Here is an 11,190-nt window from a genome sequence, read left to right on the forward strand (position 1 = left end):
AATATTTAGACCCGTGTTTACTGTTACTGTGTTTGTGGATATCTGCTCAAACGTAGATATGTATATGGTAACCATAATGTTTCATATTTTGGAGCGCGATCGCGTTTGAAAAGCAAAACGCACCAAACGGCTTCATGTTTTTACTATTATCTCATTTCATATCATCATAACAAATGGAAACATTTTAAGTAACATATGATAATCAATATATTTTTCTCTAGCTTAGTTGTTACTGAAATCTTTTGGATGATTTACAGGCTGCTATAGGTTATTGTTATTATTATTTTATGCAGCACTGCGCATAGCCTATGCCTACAAGGCACAACAAACCTGGTGTTTATTATATATTGTTGGAAACATTTGTGTGTGTGTGTGTGTGTGTGTGTATATTCTGTGAATTTTAAAAAGCAATTTTAACCAGAAAAATCTAAAATGTATTCCCAAAATCGTGCAGGCCTTTTTCTTGATATCAGTATGCTCACTTTTTTTTTTTTCCTTTCAGGGCCCAGATGCCACTGAGTCCTGCTGACTTCAACATTCACATGAGTCTCTGTACATGAACATGGTAAAGTGAAAATCAAACACCTTGGAAATGAAAGGTATGTACAATGTTTTTAGGAATGGCACAAAGGTCTCTGTCTTTGGATCATTGTTTTCAATAAGTGCTTTTTGTCATTTGTTTTGTATCTTTGGATTATGTTGTGTTGTAAATAAATCCAAACAATCAAAAAGCCATTCTTTTTTTAAATCTCCTCATTCTTTGTGCAAGGTTGCTCAGAATGATAGGGCCTGATAGCTCCTAATAGGGCCGTTAGGGGAGGGTCTTTGTCTTTCTCAGGTGTGAAAAGCTTACATATTAATGATGTAATCACACCTCCCACATAAAGCTTTCTCACACAAAACACGTCGTACAAATTTTAAATCAATATATTGTCTTATCTGAATGAGCAGTCAGGATGATTTTCACATAGTTTTGGAGCAAAACCTAGGCTACGTGATACAATTTTCAAAAGTCTTGTGAAGAAATAATCAGTATGGTTTTCATGGCCTTATTTCAGTGAGAATTTTTTTTGTATTTTCACAAACCACGCATAAATGTTATTATCTCAAAAACTACAAACTTTTACATACATGCTGCTGATATATTATTGTAGCAGAGTTTGTGCTGAATACAGTGTGATCAGATTTTAGCCATGAAAATGTCACAAGTAACAGAAATAAGCACAAATGTCAGAGCATGTCAGAACACCTCCAGGGCCCAGAAAACAGCTCAGACCCCAGAGGGTTAAGGTCTATGTGACAGCCATAGCTGCCTTCCACACGCCTCTAGGGGTGGGCACTTTTAGGAGACACCCCCTTATAATATGTTTCCTTCGTGGAGCTAGCAGGATGAGGCCAGTCGTCCAGACCAGGGTCCCCACGTGGGACCTGGCAGTTAAGGGTTATCCCTGGCACCCTTCGGAACTTTGGACGAGGTGTCTGAGAAGTATGCAACCCTGAAGGTAGCCTTCCTGCTAGCTATCACATCCCTTAAAAGAGTCGGGGACCTGCAGGCCCTATCTGTTGCTCCCTCTTGCCTCGAGTTCACTCCTGGCAGAGTGAGAGCCATTCTCCACCCGGTTATGTGCCTAAGGTGCCTACAAATGTAGCATGGTCTATAATCTTGCAGGCATTCCATCCTCCACCGCATGTGTCGGCTGATCAAGCTGAGCTACATCTATTATCCGGGTCTGAGCTCTGGAGGCCTACGTACACAGGTCCTCAGGCTGGAGGAAGTCAGACCAGCAGCTTGTGTGTTTTGGGTCACCTAAGAAGGGTTCCCCTGCTTCTAAACAAACTATCAGCAGATGGATAGTAGAGGCTATTTCCTCAGCTTACGAATTTGCCGTTGCCCCTCCTGATAAGAGCCCACTCAACTATAGAAGTGGCATCCTCTACAGCCCTGTTAGCAGGGGTTTCCCTTCAAGAGGTTTGTGATGCCTCTGGCTGGGCCTCCCCACACACCTTCATAAAACATTACAGTCTGGATCTGCCCTCTACACCGGGTTCACAAGTTATCTCGTTTTGACTGTGCCAGATTGCTTCACACCAGGGTGTGTACTACTCAGTGTGGTACAGTGGGTATTTCTTTACCCAATGTGTCGATTCTCGACGCATTCTGTGGACACCTGTCCACAGAATCTGTATCTTCAATTCCAACCTCTCCACCACCATGGGCAAGACCAAAGAGCTGTCAAACATCATGGACCAGATTGTAGACCTGCACAAGACTGGAATGGGCTACAAGACCATCAGCAAGAAGCTTGGTGAGAAGGAGACTTTGTTGGTGGGATTATTCAGAAATGGAAGAAATCCAAAATGAATAATCAATCGCCCTCGGTCTGTAGCTGCATGCAATATCTCACCTCATGAGGTAAGGATGATAATGACAAAGATGAGGGATCAGCCCAGAACTACACTGGAGGAGCTTGTAATGATCTCAAGGCAATTGGGACCACAGTCACCAAGCAAACCATTGGTAATACACTACGCCGCAATGGATTGAAATCCTGAAGCACCCACAAGGTCGAACTGCTCAAGAAGGCACATGTAGAAGCTCGTCTGAAGTTTGCCAATGAACATCTAATGATTCAGAGAAGGCTTGGGAGAAAGTGTTGTGGTCAGATGAGACCAAAATTCAGCTCTTTGGCATCAGCTCAATTCGCCGTGTTTGGAGGAAGAGAAATGCTGACTATGACCCCAAGAACACCATTCCTACAGTCAAGCACGGAGGTGGAAACATTATGCTCTGGGGCTATTCCTCTGCTAAGGGTATAGGATGACTTCACTGTATTGAGGGGCCGATGGACGGGGCCATGTACTGTAAAATCTTGGACGAGAACCTCCTTCCTTCAGTCAGAACACTGAAGATGGGTCGTGGATGGCTCTTCCAGCATGACAATGACCCAAAACATACCGCCAAGGCAACAAAAGATTGGCTCAAGAAGAAGCATATTAATTTCTTGGAGTGGCCTAGCCAGTATCCAGACCTTAATCCTATAAAAAATCTGTGGAGGGAGCTGAAACTTTGAGTTGCCAAGTGACAGCCAAGAAACCTTAAAGATTTTGAGAGTGTCTGTAAAGAGGAGTGGACCAAAATCCCTCCTGAGATGTGTGCAACCCAGGTGACCAACCACAAGAAACGTCTTACCTCTGTGCTTGCCAACAAAGGTTTCTCCACCAAGTACTAAGTCATGTTTTGCTTGGGGATCAAATATTTATTTCACTTACTGAAATGCAAATCAATTTATAACCTATATATAATGTGTTTTTTCCTGGATTTTTTTTTTGGTTGATATTCTGTCTCTATCCGTTAAAATAAACCTACCATACAAATTATAGACCCTTCATTTCTTTGTAAGTGGGCGAACTTACAAAATCAGCAGGGGATCAAATAATTATTTCCCCCACTATATAGGTTTCAAACTGTCTCAGTGGCTCTTCATGCTCATATTTTCTTTTTTTCTTTTTTTTTGTACAGTACATTGAGGATACTTAAGAAGGATTGAGGTGGGATTAATTCAAATTGCTCAATATATTAAACCCAAAAAACATGCCTAGGCTTGTGGGACGATCTTATGCCAAAACAAAGAATCCTTTAATCCAGGAAAATCAGACAACATGTCATAACAAAACAACATATGAAATAAATCACACGTCTCTCAATCTGTTCCAAAAGTCAGGAGCTACACAATTATGGATGGGTAAACAGTCTTCTTTTTCTACATTAGTTCATCATGCATCATGAATTGATCCAATCCTGAATCTAAACAAGAACAGCTGACTAGAACAAGGCTCCATCATGCTTACCTCTTTTCTCTAAGGGGGGGGGGGGGGGGGGTTATTGATTACAGTCTTAATTAGAAAAATAGATGGATGCTGAAAAAAAACTTTTTTGGCCAACATTTTTTTTTGCGTACAGACAACACCACTGTCAAAAAAATCCCTGTTCACACGGATCCGCAAAAACAGCTGAAGACGCTGCATTTTGCATGCCAGGCCACTTTGTAAAGAAAACCTATCCACCTATAGGCAGAACATGTAAAATGCATGCTCATGATGTCACAGTTTTCACAGATTCGCATTTTTGTAGTTTACACTGAGGCAAGTACTTGCACTTTGAAACCAGTTTTCAAAAGTTTGTACTTTTAGGCCCCCCAAAACGTTATTGTCGTGTAAATGAACGGTCACGTTTTTAGTTAAAAAAGGTGTAGTGTAAACGGTCCCTAAATGGGCAATTTAGGCATTGTGAGTCACTTTTTCTAATGTTTTGTACTATATTTAAATGATTACCATTTGCTAGCTTTTCTCAGCAAATACAGATATAATCTATTAATTTAGATTGATCGTATCAATTATTCAGCACATCATATCAGTGATTTAATTAATCAATTAACAGTCCCAACTAAGTGGATCTAATCTAGACACATGCAATAAATCTGCATTAGGCTTGTTGCGATAGTCGGTGTTACCGGTGATACACAGTGTTTAACCCACCTACCGGTCATAGCACTTGACCACCGGCACCGTCCCCATCGTGTTGAAGTTTTAGCCTATAGTAATAAAGCACTTAATTCAGTTAGTGACTACGTGCCTTCGTAATTTAGCGTAAGCGGAACGAGCGCCGCAGTAAAGCAGCAGGTGTCCGATTTCATTTATCATTTGAGGAGAGTGAGGCGAGCTAACTGTCAAAGGATGGCGGAAGATCTGGTTTCAAAGAGAAATGCGAACGTGAGTTTAATTTTTATATTAGTTTTTTTTTTGCACTTAAGTGTCCAGTGATTATTCGGGTAGGCTACCTTATTTAACGAAGTTTTTGATGTTCGTTCGTTTCATATTCGATGGTTGTGCGGTGTTTTTTTAGCTGAAAAAGGCAGGCACTTTATTTAACGAATAGTGATTTTTTTTTATATAATTTCTTGTTTGATACTTGCACGATGTGTGCAGTGGTTCGTTTTGTTAATAAATGCACTTTAAAGGTGTTTCATAAGTGCTTTTGTTTAGTTTTTACATGGTGTGTTAAGTTATTATTCATTTTGCAATAAAGATGTGTGTAATACAAGCGAGTGTCTTATTGTTTTGTGTATTTTTATTAAGAAAAAAAAAAATTAACCCATGATTTATTCAAACAAATGCTACTGAATTGCCGCTAATTAAAGTGAAAGTAAATTGAGACATGTGCACGTCCGCATTTTCGGCCACCCGAAATCCCCGACACGCAACCCCGGTGACACCGGGATTACTGTTTTTTTAAACGTCGATTAACCGGTGGAAAAAATCCGTCACCGCAACATCCCTAATCTGCATGCCCTCAGATTAGTGTTTCCCATGATTGTAGGTGGCTGAAATTGTCTGTTCTATTGTAAATGTACAGACACATGAAGTGTGGCTCTGTTGAATGAGAACTACACAATTTCATCACACCAAAGTATCTTGGTCAGCAGGCCTCAGCTGCGGTCCACCAAAAGAACCTCTCAGTGGAGATGGAGTTGCTTAGAGAGCCAAATCAATAAGCCTTTAGCCAAAGGGCAGGAACCAGCTAGGGAATGGGGCTGAGCAGCAAAGGCTTTTGGATCTTCACAATCATGATATTTGTTTTTTTACAAGTACACAATGAATTGCTAACTTACGACTATTACTGTCAGTCTTTAGACTATTTGATTTTTAAACGCTAACATACTGGAAACAAATTCCTAGTGATTACATTCATATTATCAAAGTAGATTTTACAGCCAACACAGAATCTTCATGTTTCCCTTGTGTAAGTGTGTGCATATATACACATATATACACTGCTGTTCAATATATTTAAAGGTGACATATTAGGCCCCTTTCCACAAGATGTATTATAAATCTATGGTGTCCCCAGAATGTGTGTGAAATTTCAGCTCAAAATACCCCCCAGATAATTTATCATAGCTTGTTAAATTTGCCCCTTTTTGGGTGTGAGTAAAATGTGCTGTTTTTCTTGTGTGTGTCCTTTTAAATGCAAATGAGCTTCTGCTCCTCTGCCTCCGTTCAGAAGAGGCTGATCCTTTACACGAGTTAAATTCAGATACAATACAAAAACGTGAATAATCTCATTCATCCTCATTCATCCAGTAGCGGAGTTCAGCCTTACAGAGAGACTCAGGAAAAGGTTGCAACTTTTAGACGCACATGGACGTTTCTGAATGGTTAGTGGATACATTTATGTAGTTGTTGTGGAGTTAAATTGATCTCATGGACTTGCATGTATCATCATGTTTAACTTTTACACAAGTTGACACAGTTCCCTGAGGTCTTTATAAGACAGCTGTGACATTGTTTGGTCAAAGAGTGTTCTGTGCAGCCAACGACAGAACAGTTTGCATGCTTTGCTTGAACTTTTGCCATTGCCAACTGGATAGAATGTTGTCGTTTGCGAAAACCAAATGGTGGTGCAGTGGGTGGAAACGTGCAGAATAAGGGGCGGTAATATTATAATAAGATGCCCTTCCTACATCAGAAGGGGAGTGAAATCTGATCAGCTTATTTTTTGACATGCTTGCAGAGAAAGGCTTACGGAAACAAAGTTACTAGGTTGTCGCTTTTCACGTTTTCTGGGTTGGAAGATGGACCGGGGACCCGATTATAGCACTTAAACATGGAAAAAGTCAGATTTTCATGACATGTCCCCTTTAAAATAAATGCTGTTCTTTTGAAACTTTTCATTGCTGATAATACAAAATGTTTCCTGAGCAACAAATAGCATAATATGATTTCCAAAGGATCATGTGACAATGAAGACTGTTTAATGGCTGCTGAAAATGGCTGATTTTGATCAAATACATACAGCCTTAAGGTACTGCTGTTAAAGGGGAAATGAAGCAGTCAATCAAGTTTACATGATTTACAAGATGGATTTCCACTTTAATCAACAATTATATAAGAAACATGACAAATGTAAACATATAAAAGAAAAAAAAGAAAAACCGCTATATCTTTTGCTGCCAGGGCGCTGCCATTGTGTGCAGTATTCTAAAGTGTGACGTCACGGGGTTGGTTGGCTTTAATAAACCTGGCTGAATGTATTAATATCACGACGTCAAACTGTCTACACCACGGAGTTTTGACCGCGATTCGCGAACAACTAATGAAGTCTAACATATGTTATATACAGCAGATGGACTCTGACACGGTGGGCATCGCATTACAACAGCCACACGCGCTGCAACTTACCAACCCGCTCTTCGCCCAAAACCACCACCGGCTGTTCGACATAACAACGTAACTTACCACTGCTCAGTTCCCACGCCGTATCGGCTCAAATGCATATATTAATACATGCTAACTTACATGGTGTTGTTGACAAGAGACATGAATATGATGGCAGACATCGCGAACAATGTTTCCATGTGCAGTTTGTTAACATAACGTTAACGTTAGACGTCGTCTTTTTGTCTGGTACTAATAAACTCCACTAAAGTTAGCTAAACACTAAGTTAGTGTTAGCTAGTTCATGCTTACAGCTGTTAGCTAATAATGACTGTACCTAACGTTAGTTGTTCGCGGTCAAAACTCCGTGGTGTAGACAGTTTGACGTCGTGATATTAATACATTCAGCCAGGTTTATTAAAGCCAACCAACCCCGTGACGTCACACTTTAGAATACTGCACACAATGGCAGCGCCCTGGCAGCAAAAGATATAACGGTTTTTCTTTTTTTTTCTTTTATATGTTTACATTTGTCATGTTTCTTATATAATTGTTGATTAAAGTGGAAATCCATCTTGTAAATCATGTAAACTTGATTGACTGCTTCATTTCCCCTTTAAGGCTGCATTTAATTGATCATATAATGTCAGTCAAACAATATTTAAATTTAGCACCGCACACTTAAATATTCATCGGAGCTCATTCTCAGGTAAGGGAGACTGAAATCCCAGAATCACTCTGTTGAGAGGAAAATAAAAATAAATTATGAAATTCTGTGGAAGAAATTTAAATATGCTAAAATGTATCAAACAGAGCTGAGAGTACCTACTTGTACTGTAAATAGTTAAAATATATATATAAATATTAAAGTGTATCTTTTATTTACACACTATTTGTTCAAAACTGATTTGTTCAGATTCCTCCTAAATCTGCTTAGTTTTTGTCTATGAGTGCTTATTCCAAAAAAGCACAGAGAGAAAGAGAAAGGAGTGATTATTCACCATATTGTTTTGCTCTGACAACTCAAAAGTATCCCACTTGCATTAATAAGGGGCCTACAAATCTAAAGCACTACAATGACCCAAATGAGCAGAGAGGAGGGTCACCCAGGAGTACTCATTGTTTCCAAGAAATCCTCCACATTCCTTTGATGGCTAACAGTGTCCAAATGGCCCACTGAGAGAACTGACTCTTTCATTCTCATCTGAGAGTCGGCCTGTGGAGTCAGGCCCTCTGGGAAATGGGTGACTTTTTTTTCTTATTATTATCCAAGATGGCAAAGAAAGTAAAAAACAAAAACAAAAAAAAAAACAGACATTCCAAGGCAAAGCTTTCCCTGGTCAGAAATACTAGTGACTGTGTGCAGGTCTGCATGCAAATCCCTGCAGCACGACTGAGACAGGAAGGTAGACCTCACTGACAGTAATGCTAATCCAAAACAGAGCCATTGATTGAACACGTCCCTAAATGCTGTGCTCTGCCTGGCAAGTGAGGCCATTTTAAGTCTCATCAGGACAGGGCAGAGCAGGTATCCATTATAAAGGCAGGAGAGCTACGGTGGACTTAAGCATTGGCTGATCACTGGCTTAGTTCCACAGGATAGGGGAATCTGGGGGTTAAACACTTAATGATGCTGAAAACATTAAAATGGAACATAGCAGGATATTGATTAAGTGTATAACGCATAAACACAATGCACATCTAATTGACAATCAAAATCATTTCAGGTCCACCTCATCTGTGTCATTTCTATTATGTATGGAAATGAAGATGAGTCATATTTATCAGGCAACCTACTTCTTTAGTGCAATAAATTACACAAGGTGAATATAGACAAAACTGTGCTCTGAATGATGAACGGATCATTTCTCATTTGTTCAACATTTAAACAATATTTATATTCCAATACCAATATAATCTCTAGGAACATTATGACAATATTACAGAAATATCACGAAAGATTATGCCTTGCTCTTAAATGGATTTATGTAATTATATTTGTTCTTGAATATCATTAAATGAATAGCTCATCCAAAAATGAAAATATGACCTTTATATTATTCTAAGACTTACTTTCATCTGCTGACATAACAAAAAAAAAAAAAAAAAAAAAAAAAATATATATATATATATATATATATATATATATATATATATATATATATATATATATATATATATATATATATTATTATTTTTTTTTTTTCTTGGCAGCTGAAATAAAATAAATTTGTAATATGAGAAAAAATAAAAATAATAAAAAACTAGGGTAACACTTTAATTTGATAGTCCACTTTAGACATTCTACTAACTATAAACAACTTTGCAACTACGTCAACTAACTCTCATTAAAGAATTAGTAGACTTTCTGCTTAATATTTGCTAACACATTATTTTGACAACACAACAGACTTGACAACTACAAGTCAACTTATTCTACTAACCTGAACCCTAACACCTAACCATAACCATATCAAAACAAATTAATATGAGTGCCAAAAGCACATAACACTATTACTCGAACTTAAACTGCATATTATATATATATATATATATATATATATATATATATATATTAAAAACTGACAATATAAATCAATTCAAAATATTAATACATAATAGAATTAATAATGATTATTTTGAGTTGACTCATTTGATCCAGTTCACCGAACTGCTATTAATAATTTGTTCAAAAACAGGATAATCATATTTTTATGGTGGTTTGCATAAATTCTTCATCTTAAAAGATAACAACATATGGGTGAGATGATTACATCTTTTTTTTTTTTTTTTTTTTTTGGATGAACTATTCCTTTAAAAGTGAGAGAAACATTGGAATCACATCTGGGGTCTGTTATCTCTAGCCAAAGAGCTTCACTATAAGAAATGGTTGGGATTCTCACATTTTCTCATCACTGTGTCAAGTAATTACTGGGCACCACGTCATTAGCTGATGGTAAACCCATTTATTACAGCTAAAGAGTGATGGGCAAGGTGGAGGAGAGACAGATCACGCTTTAGGATGGCCATGGCCTCGCAGGCTTTTTCCTTCCGCCCGTAGAGCTCAACACATCCATTTCTATGTCAAATCTTTGCAGAGCATTTAGGTGACAAAAGATGTAATATATTTGAGGCACACATTGAAACAGCAGAGAAAAGCTATTTTATATAATCATCTGGAGAATAGAAAGCAAATTAAAATGTTTCTGTGGGAGCTTTTTTTTTTTAAAGATATGATGGGGGTACATGTGGATGTGCTGAGAATAGTTGCCATCCTGTCAGCTAATCTAAGATCTGTTGATTTTACCCTAACAGCAGGCTGAGGCTGGTCCAATACCCTGGTGTTTCTCTCAAGTAAATGCTGAGCAAAAAAAAAGCTTAGTGGGCTTTTTCCCTCAAGGCGTAGGAGTTTTAGTCATGAGTTAAGGTAATCCGAGCAGATGCTGTTCACTTGCCCTTGTTTGCAGACTCCTGTGCCAATTAGCGGACAAAGCAGACTATGTGTGGCATATTTTCAACATGAGATTAATTCATATTTCACAGTGTGCAAAGCAAAGGAAAAGGCTGATCTTAAAATTATGGCAGCCATCAGAAAGCAGGCAAACCAACAGACGCATGCAAGCTTCATGTACAGGATCGTCACAGCTCATTGTCCTTGAAAATTAATCGGAATGAAATGACAAGCCTGGGGACTGCAATCCGTGGTGCACTGCAACAAGGCTCCTGAGCAGAATATTTATGTAAGCCTGGCTAAGTGGCAACAGATGATATCTGTATTCCAACTGGATGGCGGGACTTGAAATGCCTGTGATAAACAAGCCTGGGCAGGCAGCATTATGAAATGTAAATTTAGCGGTTCGGGTTCAGAATTAGGCCAATGAGGGTGTGCGAGGGTGGGGCGGGGGCGTGATGGGAGGAGAGGGGAGTCTCCTTGCCCTGGACTATATCTAAGCTTACGTGTACTACCAGCTAACT

The 11,190-nt window shown here is 38.7% G+C and overlaps 1 protein-coding gene across 1 annotated transcript in view; it reads right to left on the minus strand.

The window, feature by feature from the left end:
- The window catches only part of ctnna2 (catenin (cadherin-associated protein), alpha 2), a 508,039-nt gene that overhangs the window by 141,575 nt on the left and 355,274 nt on the right, over positions 1-11,190 (minus strand). The gene's annotated exons all lie outside the window — the stretch shown is intronic.

Source organism: Scardinius erythrophthalmus (genome assembly GCF_964197995.2).
Source record: "Scardinius erythrophthalmus genome assembly, chromosome: 3".
Taxonomy (NCBI): Eukaryota; Metazoa; Chordata; class Actinopteri; order Cypriniformes; family Leuciscidae; genus Scardinius; species Scardinius erythrophthalmus.